Source organism: Elephas maximus, chromosome 23, assembly GCF_024166365.1.
Source record: "Elephas maximus indicus isolate mEleMax1 chromosome 23, mEleMax1 primary haplotype, whole genome shotgun sequence".
NCBI lineage: Eukaryota > Metazoa > Chordata > Mammalia > Proboscidea > Elephantidae > Elephas > Elephas maximus.
In genome coordinates, this window is record NC_064841.1 from 8,100,780 (window position 1) to 8,117,085 (window position 16,306).

At 39.5% G+C, this 16,306-nt stretch overlaps 1 pseudogene; it reads left to right on the forward strand.

The window, feature by feature from the left end:
* The first annotated feature begins 15,331 nt into the window (after positions 1 to 15,331).
* Positions 15,332 to 15,848, forward strand: LOC126066399 (60S ribosomal protein L23a-like; annotated as a pseudogene).
* The last annotated feature ends 458 nt before the right edge of the window (positions 15,849 to 16,306 follow it).

The following is a 16,306-nucleotide window of genomic DNA, read 5'->3' on the forward strand; positions in this document are numbered from 1 at the left end:
ACCGTACCTAGGTCTTTAAATTGGAAGACAGGCCTGCTTCTAACCACTCAACTGCAGTAAATTTATTTCAAAATTTCTTGAAACAGACTTAAATGGCCTAAGTAGGCCTGAACGGAGTGGAATAAACTACATGGAATAAACTTTGGATGTCGATGTATTTTGTTCCTGGTCTTCTCCAGGCATTTACAGGTTAAATGTTGAATAATAAAGTATAGGCACAGTGAGAAAACAAGATTATAATTAGGCCCATCCAGTTGGAACTGATGATTCTGTTTCGGTGTCTCATGGTTGTCTTTTATAAACTAAATGATCAATGATTTGAAATTGCCTAGTCCGTTTGAATCATAGAATTGAAAAGAGAATTATTTATGTCATCATATAATAAATTGCCACTCAATCCTCGGAGGGAAAGTTGTTATGTACATCTAGATTTGCACCTGTCTTAGCTGAGTTTAAAGTTATGTATTCTGTTACATGCAATCATAACAGCAAATTGAATAGTCATTTATATGGCCGTGTTCTCAGATTTCTACAAGTTCATTGTGTCTCATTTCAAGCTTTGCAAGCATCACAAAGAGAAACAAATGAAATATAAAATGGATTTTCTCAATAGCTTTGGTAATAAATGCTTCTTAACTCCCACGTAGGGTTGACAAAATAAATTAGAAAAAAGATGCTGCCTTGTTGTGCCTCCAAAGTATTCCTCTAAGAGGGAAAAATGCCCCTCATAAAGCTTTCTCTGTCCCTGCATGTTCAGCGAACTACAGCGAGTTTGAGGAGTTGGGGATGATCACGGAAGAGGCGGGACCACGAGAGGCAGTGACATACAACCTGCTTCACTGGGCGTGGCTTAGGCAACGTTGCAGGATAGAAGAAACCCTTCTAGCCAGGGCTCTTCGGAGACACCGGTTCGAGGTCTCCACCTAGATGGGGAATAGGGCAAGGGACCTCCCAGAGGAGAAGGAAAAACTGGAGAAATTTAAAATATCCATTATGTGTCTGGTGACGTTACTCAGGAGCAACAGGCGCAGTCTCTGGGCCAGAGAGCCTTAGAGGGCAGATAAACTTTGAGGTATTTTACAGACGCACGTTTTGTCTTACCTATGGTTATCAGACATCGGGAGTAGCTTCACAGGGAAATAAAGGAGGTAGGCTTTAAATGGCAATAAATAAGTTTATTTAGACTGTATTTAAATCAACTGGATGTATGAGAATTTGAGTTTGGCAACAGCAGGCTTTGGGGTAATGCTCTTAACCTATTGTGAAGAAGTAAACAGCAAGGGGGCCTTGTAAGGACAATATAGGGGGCATCTCCGGTTCATTTATATGACGGGAATCTATCCTGGCATACTCCTGGAGAGGCAGAATGATGGAGGCCTCATCAGGGCCAAGAGATATGAGTGTTCTATCTTGAAGACTTGATGGAGCCCTGGTGGTGTAGTGGTTAAGAGCGTGACTGCTAACCAAAAGGCCGACAGTTCAAATCCACCAGCTGCTCCTTGGAAACTCTATGGAGCAGTTCTCCTCTGTCCTACAGGGTCGTTATGAGTTGGAAGCAACTTGAAGGCACCTAATGACAATCACAACATCTTGAAGAGTCAGTAGTCTTCATCTGAAGGGCAAAATTAAGCCCATCCTTAATTCCAAGATCCTGGATTAGAGCAATTCTAGATAGCTCAGGTTAGTCATGTGATGACAGATGGTAAGAGCATGGATCACATGCTTACCCTATCAGTGAATTTTTCATACAAATGATATTATATCATATTTAGCAGTAAAACAGAGGGACTTTCAGGCCTACAATAAATCAGCAAGATAACCTGACTAACCTTACCCTAAAATAATGTCTTCATGTCTATGCACAGCAGCCCTTACATGGTTCCCAAGCACAGAAGTCAAACCTTATGTGCGGCGGGCCCCACGGGCATAGTGCTTTTCAAATTCTGGATTAGAGTTAATTATACTAAACCAAACAAAATTAACTAGCATGTTTCTTTTTGGAATTCTATATTTCCTCTGAGAATTAAAAATCCCTGAGATACAATGTTTACACGCTAAAAATTGCAACTCTTGATAAGGTCCATGATAAAGACCCATTGTTGTTCTTGAGTGACCCAGTAGGGCACAGTAGAACTGCCCTGTAGGGTTCCCAGGGTTGTAATCTTTATGGAAACAGAATGCCATATCTTTCTTCCGCTGAGTGGCTGGTGGGTTGGAACCACCAACCATTTGGTTAGCAGCAGAGCACTTAACCATTATGCCACCAGGGCTCTTTAAAGATCCATTAAGGGCTATAATTTAGGGTGAGCAACACTGCATTGTTGCTGGTAGACTATCCTTGTGAGTATTCCCATATTACTATTATTGATCAATAGTTGGAATTTTGCATGAAGATATCAAAGATCTTTTATTCACTTCCATTTTCATGTTCTATATTTTTTCACAAAGTTTATTTTCTCGTGTTTCATAGTTGCTATGTCTCCACATTCCATGAGAGTCAGTTTTCCGATCCCTTATATCTTTAAATTCCCACAGCTCACAAGTCTATGATGTCCTCTTGCCAAGACCATGAACTCTGAGGTCCTCATTACTCTCGAATTTTAGTTCCAAGCAAGACAAGCAGCATAATGGCTTGTCTAAATTCCTGAGCCATAGACGTATATTGTAGACAATTTCTACTTGACTGGAAAAATCTTTCAAAATGTGTGATTTGACAAAACACATTAACCTTTCTATAATAAATTAGAGCGTATTATCTACCATTTTCCTTACATAAAAAGGTTCTGCCTTCCGTAAATATTCAACAACTAATAAATAAATTACATGTTTAAAATATCTTTGCTATGATGAAGTACTATGCCAGTTGGCCTGAGGGACAGACAAATAAATCAAAGCCCCAGTCTTTAAAATAATAATAATAATAACGTTCTTATAATTATCACTTACAACCCAGGAGCCCCAGGGCAACCAGACTGAGAATGTAGTCTGAACGGCAGGCTTCACCTCGTCCATCTTTCCTCAGAAACAAACTGACATATGGAATGCTAATGATGACGAGACTTAGAAACACGTGAACTGTTAGGTAACTCTTGATTCCTTAGCACACTGCACTTTATACCCCCGGATGACTTTTATGGAAACCCTGGTGGTGTAGTGGTAAGCCCTATGGCTGCTAATCATAAGAGTCAGCAGTCCGAATTTACCAGGCACTCTTTGGAAACTCTGTGGGGCAGTTCTACTCTATCCTATAGGGTCACTACGAGTCAGAATTGACTCGACGGCAATGGGTTTGGTTTTTTGGTTTTGACATCTTTTATTTTATTAAACTTTTATATGACATTATGTTACAAGTGTTTGCAGATGAGGAGAAGCAAAGATGTCTGCTTAGTGATGCATTTTCTTGGGTTTGGAAGAAGGGTTAGATTAAGTAACTCGTAATTTACCCGTCCATGAAATAACCATGGCCCTTCATGCCAATCCAACTCTGAAATAAAGAAGGTACACATTTGAGTTCAAAATACATGATTGTGGTATAAACTCTGCAATATCATCAGCAAATTTGATAAAATAGATCACCTGTGATTTTTATCGACCATACGTAGTAATGATAGTATTAGGGTCCTTTGGGGATTACAGAATACAGAAAACACCAACTGGATAGATGCTTTCACCTGTAATATTCTAGCCAGGGCATATCTGGTTACGTTGAAGAGAAAGCCACTCAAGTTAGCTCAAGAAAAGAGAGGTACATTATAAGGATTCCATCACAAATAAGAAAACAAATACAAACCTGGAATTTAAAAAGTCAGCAACAGATGAATGGAGGCTAGCCTTTTCACCTAGCAAGCTAGCTATCTACCTATCTAATCTCTTTGGATTTCTCCATTTGCTCATTGGTTTCCAATGGTCATTTTAGCCACTCAGACTGCATCATCTCTCAGTACAGCTTTCTTAGCCTAACGACCCAATTCCCCATTTTTACATGAGCAGTCTAACTGTCCCAGCTCGTCTTTTTCAGTTAGATCTATGGGTTTTGAGCAGGAGTGGATTAACCAGTAAACACAGTATGCACAGGCTTGCATTGAGCAAGGTGCTTATGGGCTTAATTGTACTTACTTGCTAATCTGTGGTGGGCAATTTCACATTGGTTTCACCACATCGGAAACCCTGGTGACATAGTGGTTAAATGCTACGGCTGCTAACCAAAGGGTCGGCAGTTCGAATCTGCCAGGCGCTCCTTGGAAACTCTATAGGGCAGTTCTACTCTATCCTATAGGGTCACTATGAGCCGGAATCGACTTGACGGGACTGGGTTTGTTTTTTTTGTTTGTTTGTTTGTTTCACCACATATTTGATGTGGTGGGGGACAGGTAAAATTGTGCACTCCAGATTGGTGGGAAGGCTCCATTAGGCCCCTGCGTACCTTGCTTGGTGGCCTGGTGGCACTGTGGTTAAGAGTTACAGCTGCCAACCAAAAGGTTGGCAGCTCGAATCCACCAGCCGCTCCTTGGAAACCCTCCGGGGCAGTTCTCCTCTGTCCTACAGGGTTGCTATGAGTTGAAATTGACTCCACAGCACTGGGTTTGGTTTTTCCGGTACCTTGCTTCTTGGGTAATCTGGCCCTTGTTTTGAATAAGGAATGGCAAGCGTGTTCCAGCACATGGTACGTGTGGATTATGGTTCCTCTTTGAAAGGGTTATTGATGGAGCGGGCAGTGAAAGACACCTAGTGTAAACAGGCATCTTAATTACAATATACCTAAAACTAGAATTACCTTTTCTTTCTCCACATCCTTCTTTAACCCATGTCTTCACAAGACCCATCCTTCTTCCTGTCACATCTCCTTTGCATCACCATTCATGTGGTTATCTAATCTGAAAGGAGAGGAGACATGATTGAGTTCTTTTTCTTATCTCCCTCATATCCAATCAGTTATTGACTGTTGATGGTTCACTGATTTTAGGAATTAAGCTCCAGTCACTTGTTGCAAATTTGTTCATGTTATTTCAGTTTCAAAAGACAAGTGTAAATTTAATGTAGTTAAAACTTAAAGGAGTAGAATAACTTACTCAAAGTGACCTGGATAGTAGTAGAAGACTGAACTGGGTTTTTAATCTACGTATTTGCCTCCAGAACTCACACTTATAGCTAATAAAGCCTGTTCGATATCTCTAGATCTACTTTTTAAGTGTTTCTTCGGTCTTTGCCCTAAATTCCATTGCAAATACTAACGACTTAATGTGTGCCATCGAGTCGATTCCGACTCATAGTGACCCTATAGGACAGAGTAGAACTGCCCCAGAAGGTTTCCAAGGCTGTAAATCTTTACAGAAGCAGACTGCCACATCTTTCTCCCTTGACACAACTGGTAGGTTTGAATCATTGACCTTTCTGTTAGCAGCCAAGCTCTTTAACCACTGTGCCACTAGGGCACCTTACTAACACCTTAAGTCAAGCTTTATCACATGTTTTTATATCACTGCAGTAGTCCATGGACACCCTGGTGGCATAGTGGAAATCCTGGTGGTGTAGTGGTTAACAGCTTGGCTGTTAACCAAAGGGTCAGCAGTTCGAATTCACCAGGTGCTTCTTGGAAACCCTACGGGGCAGTTCTACTCTGTCCGGTAGGGTAGCTATGAGTTGGAATTGACTTGACAGCAACGGGTTTGGTCTTTATTTTTTTGGTTTGCAGTAGTCCTAACTTAACAAAATAGAGTATTTGTAATCAGGAGAGTCAGGGAAACCCAGAGTTGCTGTAGTTATTATACTCCTAATGCTATCCTTTCAATGGACAAGTTATGGATTAATTGCTGCCTTACTCAGCTGTAAAGAAGCCAGCTGGATAATGATAAATGAATGAATTCTCACCTCTTACATCAGTATCATTTCCTTCTTCATTCATTTTTCCAGCCAGGGTTTCTCACCATTCTTAGTACCCAAGATGCATAAAAAAAAAAAAAGATGCATAGCTTGGTTCAATGCCTTAGTCTCTGCTTTATGGAGTGTTGTAAGTTAACGTTTAAATACATCTAACCAACGCTTAAGCAAACTTATAAGTACTGCTACCTAGAAATAAAATATAGAGAAATGTGGTCAATTTGTTAATCTCTCTTATAGTTTAAAGAAAGTTTGTGGATATGGGCAGAGAATTGTTTCTATTCTTTATTTCTACAATTTTACTTTTGTTATTTCGATCATTTTTTTTCTTATTCATGGGTTCTATTTCAGGTTCGATTAATCATTGTAATATCTTCCTTGATCTCTAGAATAGAATGGACTTCACTCTCTATAAATATTTGTTCACAATAATTGTGTGCCTTCAGCCTCAATGTGTGTATTTGTATATATGAGTGTGTGGGTAGAAAAGGGTATAAATGACATTACTAGATGTGGGCTCCTGTTAACTTAACTTGAATAATAAGAATATAATTGTTGCGTCTTTGTTTTCATGACGTTGATGGCCAAAGCTATGATTTATTTGATGTTGATTCTTGGTCAGATTCATACAGAAATCTATAAACCATTTGACAATGCCCCACTTTTTGATTCATTTTTCAGCAATACAGACACAGTTTGAGCTGCAAATACAAACCATTTTCCATTCAGCTTTATAGGTCCTTGATTTATGACCCCTACTTTTTTTACTACTTACTATTTATTCTCTAAAGGAAATTCAATTGCTTTATTGGTTACTATTTTGTACCACGCTTTTAACCTTGCTTCCCTTCAGCTAATTCAAAATTTAGCCTTTCCCCAGTACTTTGCATAATTCTATTGGGGCATACAGTATAGTTAAGTTGATCATTTTCACTGTTAAAGTTCTACAGCACCTCTCATCGTGGGGACACAGAGTAGAGCCCAATAAGTGTTACCTGAATCAGATGGAAGCCCTGTTAATTCATTGGCTCTTGCGTTTCTTTTCCTTTTCATATTTTAAAAAATATTGTCCTGTGTCCTATGTCACAGAACAAATGTGGACATTAAGCTGCACTTGACTGTATATTTATTTATTTATCTTGTGGTTAGTGAATCATTATAAGGTCAGGACACCTGTATCCACCATGTAGGGCAAGAAAAAAAAAAATATATATATATATATGTAACTTTTCCAGCCACCCCAGAACACTTTCTCTGCCCTAACACAATCACAGCACTTACCCTATCTCTATCCTTATATTAAAGCAATTCATTTCCTTAATTATTTTGTAGTATCTCAGCAAGGGTGTATCATTATACACCAGAATTTCATTTTTTCTGTGTTTAGTTTGATGTACCTTCTACTCTACAGGTTAAGCCTCCATTTTTTTTCTCCTTATATTTTTTCTCTTTTAGAACCTGCAAAGCTTACCCCAAATCTGGATAAGGCTGATTGCAAATGCATGGTGCAGTTTAATATGTTTCATGATAAAGTCTTTAGATGACATTAGGTTCAATAGAAGCCACAGAGTGCCTGTCTGACCCTTTTTTTTCTGTCTTTTTGAAAAGCTTTTTATAGCCAATACCTCATCCCATCTATCTGTTGGGATAAAACGATAGTAAGTTGATTCTCTCATTTTGATTTAACTTTTTTTTTTTTTTTGCTGAAATAATTTTGCAAAGAGATACTACCTCTCATTTACTATTTGGCTGTACAGTGGTACGGTTCATACAGGAAATTGAAGAAAATCACCTGCATCTTTTCTTTCATTTGCACAATTTTCAAATAATGGATTGGTTTGCTATTATTCTCAGAAGGTGATACATTATTATTTTTCATGTTGAACTCATAGATTTGTAATGTAGTCCTACTGCATTTATCAGTGCGAGGTCATTGGTGACAATCCTGAGTAGTTTGGAGGACTGGTGGGTAAAATGCAGATTTCAGTGGATACAAGAGAGAATAAATGGAGACAACAAGTATAAACATCACTTTTACGAATTTACTTTAAAGGGGAGCAGAGAATCGTGGTGGTAGCTGGAGGACAGTGAGATGTTGTGCAAGGCTTTGTTTTATTTGGGAGAAATGAAAGAATGTTTAAACATTGAAGAAAATAATCCAAAACAGAGGGAAAGTTTTATAAAGCAGAATTTTAAAACAATGAGCTTGGTTAAGCAAAAGGAAATCAGTTCTGTATAAGGATCACAACAGAAGGCAGAGTGCTTGGGAATAGATGCTGGCTAAAAAAAAAAAAAAAAAGAACACTGCCCTCAAGTCAATTCTGACTTATAGCAACCCTATAGGACAGGGTAGAATCACCCCACAGGATTTCCAAGGAGCAGCTGGTGGATTTGAATTCCCGATCTTTTAGTTAGCAGCCAAGCTCTAAACCACTGCATGACCAGGGCCTCTAGATGTTGGAAGGTGTTTATAATTACATATTGGTAGATGAGGTAGTGAGAAATGTTTGGAAGTTCCCTTTTGTGCTTCTGTATTTTCATAGAACTAGACTGTTAATGGAAAGTGAAGATAAGCATGTGCTAGACGTCTGAGGAATGAGGAGAAGGTATGAAATAGCTGTTTAGGTGCATGAGAATGACAGTGGAATAGGGAAATATGTGGGATTTTTGGGTGCTTTTAAGGGTCCACTTGTTGTTATTTGCCATGGATGTGAGAATAAGCATCATAAAAAACTTGTTGCCCTGTGGAGTCGATTCTGACTCATAGCAACCCTATAGGACAGAGTAGGACTGCCCCACAGGGTTTTCAAGGAGCAGCAGGTGGATTTAAACTGTTGACCTTTTGGTTAGCAGCCGAACTCTTAACCACTGCACCACCAGGGCTCCACCAGAAATCTACAAATGACAGCAACAAAAAGAGTGTGAGCAAGTTCCTGGGGGGTACAAATGGTTAAGTGCTCAGCTACCAAAGGGTTGGCAGTCAGAACCTACCTGGAGGTGTCTCTAAAGAGTCCTGGAAATCTGCTTTCAAAAGGTCACAACCATGAAAATCCTATGGAGTGCAGTTCTACTCTGCAACACTTGGGTCACCATGAGTCAGAACTGACTCAGTGGCAACTGGTTTGGTTTTGGTTTTTGGTGGGTGATTCAGCTTGGAAGTAGGAACTGGAGTCACCATAAGTCAGAGTTGATTCCAGAGCAATTGTTTGTTTTTGTTTTGATTTTGGTTTTCAGATAAAAGGGAGGGAGACTGGCCTGAAAGAGGTAGTGAAAAGCCACTAGGATAAGTCTCCATTTTCAGCCTCAATGGTGCAAGGATACTCTGACAGAAAGAACAGCAGGAAAATCAGACCTTGAGGAGAGATTTAAGCAAGAAAATAAGGAAACTTATAAAGTAGGGTTTGAGGTGAAACAGATATTTCTATTGACAACCATGATTTCTAAAGGGAACAGTGGAAAGGCTCAGGAAGACGGTGGGAGATAGAATCAGATAAGGGAGTGTACCAAGCCTTATAGAGAGACCAATCCCTGGAGAAGAACATCATGCTTGGTGAAGTAGAGGATCAACGAAAAAGAGGAAGACCCTCAAAAAGATGGATTGACACAGTGGCTGTAACAATGGACTCAAGCGTAACAACAATCGCGAGGATGGCACAGGACCAGGCAGTGTTTCACTCTGTTGTACATGGGGTCGCTATGAGTCGGAATTGACTCGATGGCAATGGGTTTTTGAGGAGATGAGAGTCCAGGATATGGGGTAGTATTGGGAGTCCTGAGTTTCTCATGTTGATAGACTTAAACTCGGTGAATAATGCAGTTGATGTTAACCAGTAGAAGGTAAGTAAGGTTTAGGGGTATCTAGACTCTATGTCTAAGGGGAATATAATGGAAGTGAGAAAAGACCAGTGGAACTGGAACCCAGAGAGAAACAAAGGAAAAATACATTAGGATTCCAATTGCAGCAAGATCGTGTAAGCCAGGTCAAAGAAAAAGATCTTATTTATATAACAAGGGCAAAGGGAACAGTGGAAATGCTTTAAGTAAGAGTGACAGAACCATATTTTGAATGGATCTTTTTCAACACACATATGCCCATGCCTTCTTTTTTTTTCCTTTTTCACTTTCTGATTTTGATTTTCTCGTACTTGAACTAATGGAAAAATTTCATACACAAGATTCTTATTTCTAACTCAAATTGTCCTTAGAATGGCTGAGTGTTAAGAAACTTAGAGCACTTCTTTTTATCAAAACATTCCCATACTCAGAAACTTTTAGCAGTTGCCTATTCTATTGGCAATCAAGTCCAAATCCCTTAACTTTCAGTTAAAGGAGCCCAACCAATACATCCTACTCTACATTTCTTGACTTTTATGTTTCTCTTTTGCACACTTGGTCTCACACACTTAGATGGTACATTTTCTTTTTCTTTCTGTAACACATTACATCCCCCCATCACCTTCTGTCAAAATCCTACCAATTCTTCCAGTTCCAAGTCAAATCCTACTTACTTTGCAATACTAGCTGGAAATAATATACCAGTGATTTCTCATACATATGTTTGTACACCTAATAAAACCATATCAAATATAATCATAACATAGTAACTCCTGAAAGTTTACATATTCTCATAATGATTTTCATCCAATCTCTGTGTTTTAATTCTCCACCTAACCACTGACTTTCAAGACAGCTGATGTCTCAAACTCCTAAGCGTCCCTGGGTTTCTATAACCTGAATCAGTTTGCTTCTCACAGACATTTGCTTCTACAGCTTTCTTAAATATTTCTGTCTTCCAAAATCTTGTAGACCTCTATTGTCTCATTTTTAAAATCTTTTCTTGTGAGTTGATATGAGGGAATTTTTTCATTCCCAATAGAGTGGTATTTCTGGAGGAAACAGAGACGTGCATATTTGTCCGATGATCTATGTTTGAGTAGAAACTATCACAGATTCTCAGGGAAAGTGTATCACCTCTTCTAAATCCTGTGTTGAATAAAAAGTAGTTTGTTAAATGTACTTTTAGGCCACATTTGATGTTTATTTTCATCCTATTTTAATTCTCCAGCTATGAATAAATGAGAAACTTCAAACTGAAATGATATTCTCTTTCCTTGCATCTCATAGTGATCTTTATCATTACTTTTAGTCTATAATTTGAAGAAGACATGGCATTTCAGAAAGGTAAAATGCCTACATCAAAGCTAAGCATTCAGAGAAATAAAGAATAATACAAATGGGTTTATTATGCGTTGATTAATCCTATAAAATATTTGGAGCCCTGGTGCTGCAGTGGTGAAAAGCTCTGCTGCTAACCAAAAATCCCGCAGTTCAAATTCACCAGCCGCTCCTTGGAAACCCTATGGGGCAGTTCTACTCTGTCCTATAGGGTCATTATGAGTAGGAATTGACTTGAGGGCAATTGGTTTGATTTCTATAAAATATTTAAATAAAATTCATTTAAAACTCTAGAAGACACATGCCTAAAACCAAAAGATGCACACATGTTATGTAGCAGACAAGTATAAAATTTTGTGGTTATGCAATAACCCAATATAGGAAATGAATTTGTGGGAACTAACAAGAAATAGATTGAATCATACAATTATTTTGTATACTGTTTATAAAGATGGTGCAAATAGTAAAATTATAACCTTACAATTTGATTGAAACCATATTTTAGTTTTAAATACCACAGAATCAACTACACAGCAAGATAACTAAAGTAAAAGAAATAAAAATATAATAATGAGTTTGTTTAGCACGCTACCTTCAGATTCTGTAGTCTGAAATTGATCAAGCTTGCAATCAAGATGCATCAATAATTTCTGGTGATTGGAAAGTGGAAGCTGGAAACAAAAAGATTGATAGTTGGAAAATATGGCCTTGGTGAATAGAAAGGATGCTGGCGACTGCATGATAGAATTTTGAAAGACCAATGACTTCTTCATTGAAAATATCTTTTTTCAACAACATAAACAGCGAAGTGAACATTGACGGATGGAATACACAGGAATCAAATCGACTACATCTGTGGAAAGAGATGATGGAAAAGCTCAACATCATCAGTCAGAACAAGGCCGGGGTCCGACTGCGGAACAGACCATAAATTGCTCATATGCAAGTTCAAGTTGAAACTGAAGAAAATCAGAACAAGTCCAAGAGAGCCAAAGTACAACCTTGAGTATATCCCACCTGAGTTTAGAGACCACCTGAAGAATAGATTAGATATGTTGAACGCTAATGACAAAAGGCCAGACAAGTTGTAGGATGACATCAAGGACATCATACATGAAGAAAGCAAGAGCTCATTAAAAAGACAGGAAAGAAAGAAAAGACCAAAATGGATGTCAGAAGAGACTCTGAAACTTGCTCTTCAATATAGAGTATTGTGGTGGATTAATTATTTTTATGTGGCCTTCATAGCCATGGTCTTGTAACTTCCACCCAGGTGATTGTGTGATAGCGTAATTGTGGCCTACTGGGGGGACTGGTCAGTTTTGCCTTAGAAAAGAGTCAATTCCAGAGCAGAGAGGAGGATCCTACCACCAACATGAAAGAACAGCCAGAAGTGGAGAGCGCATCCTTTGGACCTGGAATCCCTGTGCTGAGGAGCTCCTGGGATTAGGAAACAGACAGCAAGCAGTGGCAGGAGAGACCCGACATCAAGAAACAGTGGTGTGAACTTCTTGGCCCACGGGGAGAGAAAGCTGAGTGTCTTTGGGCAGAGACTGAGGGCCCGGGAGAGGCCTGCCTGCCGTCACAGCTGGGAAGAGACTACCCTGGTGGAAGAACTGTATCCTGAGTGTCCCTGAGCCTGAATTATAACTATGACTTACCCCATAAAGCCCACAATTGTGAGTATGTTCTGTGTGGCAATTGCAATGAATTACTGAACCCAGCAGAGAGTGCCATGGGAGGGACAGTTGGTGTCAGAATTGATAAAGATGATGGAGAGAGGAGGCATGTCTGACCTCCGCCTCGTAGAAATCAGGCTTGGGCAGTTGGTTTGGGTTTTCTTTCCCCTTTGTGGGGTTGGAAGAGGTCAGATAGCTCCCCCAAACCATTTTTACAAGTAGCTAAGCAAACGGAAGAAATGATGAAGCCAAAGAGCTGAACAGAAGCTTTCAAAGGGTAACTTGAGAAGAGAAAATAAAGTATCATAATAGCATATGCAAAGACCCGGAGTTAGAAAACCAAAAGGGAAGAAGATGCTTGGCGTTTCTCAAGCTGGAGAAACTGAAGAGAAAATTCAGGCTTCAAGTTGCAATAGTGAAGGATTCTATGGGCAAAATACTGAATGATGCAGGAAGCATCAAAGGAAAATGGAGGAATACACAATCACTGAATCCGAAAGAACTGGCTGACATCCAACCATTTCAGGAGGTAGCATATGATCAAAAATCAGTGATACCGAAGGAAGAAGTCCAAACTGCACTGAAGACCTTGAGGAAGAACAAGATCCAGGAATTGATGGAATATCAATTGAGATGTTTCAACAAAACAATGCAGCGCTGGAGGTGCTGACTCATCTATGCCAAGAAATTTGGAAGACAGCTGCCTGGCTAACTGTTTGGAGAGAGCCATGTTTATGCCTATTCCAAAGAAAGCGATGACTCAATGTGGAAATTATTGATCAATATCATTAATATCACACGCAAGTAAAATTTTGTGGAGATCACTCAAAAGTGGCTACAGCAGTATATAGACAGGGAACTGCCAGAAATTCAAGCCAGATTCAGAAGAGGATGTGGAACCATGGATATAATTGCTGATGTCAGATGGATCCTGGCTGAAAAAGCAGAGAATACCAGAAAGATGTTTACCTCTGTTTTATTGACTATGCAAAAGCATTCGATTGTGTGGATGACAACAAATTAAGGATAATATCGAGAAGAATGGGAATTTCAGAACACTTAATTGTGCTCGTGAGGAACCTGTACATCGATCAAGAAGCAGTTGTTTGAATAAAACAAGGCGATAGGGCATGGTTTAAAGTCAGGAAAGGTGTATGGCCATATTTATTCAATCGGTATGCTGAGCAAATAACCTGAGGAGCTGGACTATATGAAGAACAGGGCATCAAGATTAGAGGAAGACACCTGAACAACCTGCGTTATGCAGATGACACAACCTTTCTTGCTGAAAGTGAAAAGAACTTGAAGTACTTCCTGATGAAGATCAAAGACTACGGCCTTCAGTGTGAATTACACCTCAACATAAAGAAAACAAAAATCCTCACAACTGGACCAATAACCGACATCATGATAAATGGAGAAAAGATTGAAGTTGTCAAGAATTTCCTTTTATTTGGATCCACAATCAACACTTTTGGAAGCAGCAGTCAAGAGATCAAAGGATGCATTGCATTGAGCAAATTTGCTGCAAAAGACCTCCTTAAAGTGCTAAAAGCAAAGATGCCACCTTGAAAACTAAGGTGCACCTGACTCAAGCCATGGTGTTTTCAATCACCTCATACGCATGGAAAAGCTGGACAATGAATAAGGAAGGCTGAAGAAGAATTGATGCCTTTGAGTTGCGGTGTTGGTGAAGAATATTGATTATACCATGGACTTCCAGAAGAATGAACAAATCTGTCTTGGAAGAAGTACAGCCAGAATGCTCCTTAGAAGTGAGGATGACGAAACTTCCTCTCACATACTTTGGACATGTTATCAGAAGGGACAAGTGCCTGGAGAAGGACATCATGCTTGGCAGAGGGTCAGTGAAAAAGAGGAAGACCCTTAAGGAGATGGACTGACACAGTGACTGCAAGGATGGGCTCAAGCAGAGCAACAATTATAGGGATGGCGCAGGACTGGGCAGCATTTGGTTCCATTGTGAGTAGGGTCGCTGTGAGTCACAAACAACTGAATGGCACCTAACAACAAACAACAACAACCACTTTCAGAATACCTCAGCTCATGCGAACGACAGAGTAAGAGTTTAATCTGTTTACCGTATAAACTGAATGAACTGACACAGGAAAATACCTTGATGGTGATAAAGTAAAATTATTTTCTTTTCATTCACAGAAACCATTAATTAACATTATTTATATTAGAGCAAGGAAAGCTATCGTTTATGTTTTTCTATTAGGTAAAATGATAAATCCTAGAGTTGCCATGACATTTGGAAAAAGGTGCAAGATACATAAAAATTATCGATATTACATTACAATGCATGACATATCCATGATACTACACGGTATGTTCAGTGGGTTGTCCCTTACTAGAAATGCAGAACCGAGGTGCTATGCAAAATCGTAGTGAACACAGTGCATCCACATAGTGTTTCCATCACCCCCTGGGCACGCATCTTTGATATATTGCCTCAGATGTTTATATATATATATATATATATCTCACATTTTCATTGAATGAAACTTCATTTTTAGCATAACCCAGAAGAAAAAAAAAATTCATTTTATTTTAAAAAATGAGCCTTTTTTACGAAGATGGCACCGAAAACTAAGAAGGAAGCCTCTGCGCCTCCCAAAACTGAAGCCAAAGCAAAGGCGTTTAAGGCGAAGAAGGCAGCGCTGAAAGGCGTCCATAGCCACAAAAAAAAAGAAGATCCGCATTTCACCCGCCTTCCAGCGGCCCAAGACACCGAGGCTGCGAAGGCAGCCCAAATATCCTCGGAAGAGCGCCCCCAGGAGAAACAAGCTGGACCACTATGCCACCATCAAGTTCCCTCTGACCACTGAGTCAGCCATGAAGAAGATAGAAGATAACAACACACTTGTGTTCATTGTGGACATCAAGGCCAACAAGCACCAGATCAAACAGGCTGTGAAGAAGCTCTATGACATTGATGTGGCCAAGGTCAACGCCTTGATTAGACCCGATGGAGAGAAGAAGGCATATGTTCGACTGGCTCCTGACTATGATGCTTTGGATGTTGCCAACAAAATTGGGATCATATCGACTGAGTCCAGCTGGCTAATTCTAAATATAAATTTTTTCACCACACACACACACAAAAAATGAAACATTATTATGTTCCCAGGTTTTATGGCCAGCCTGAGCATTCTCAGTTCACCATCAATAAAGTTAGAATCACGCTGTGTGAAATAATGCGAAGAGCATTGGCTCTGGGGTTTGCAAACCTTGGATTCAGTCTAGTCTACCCTAAAATGTGTTTTTCTTCCACCCTTAACAACTCTATGGGGCAGTTCTACTCTGTCCTACAGGGTCACTATGAGTCGGAATCGACTCGAGGGCAGTGGATTTTTTAAACAACTTTTGTTTCTTCATCTGTGAAATAAGGTTGCCAGGAGAGTCAAATCAGATAGTGTATGGCCTAGAAGATTCTTGTGTCCTGTAAAATACTATTATGTCTCTGCGTGGTGCAAACAGTTAATGTACTCAGCTGCTAACTGAAAGTTTGATGGTTTGAATCCACCCAGAAGTGCATCAGAAGAAAGGCC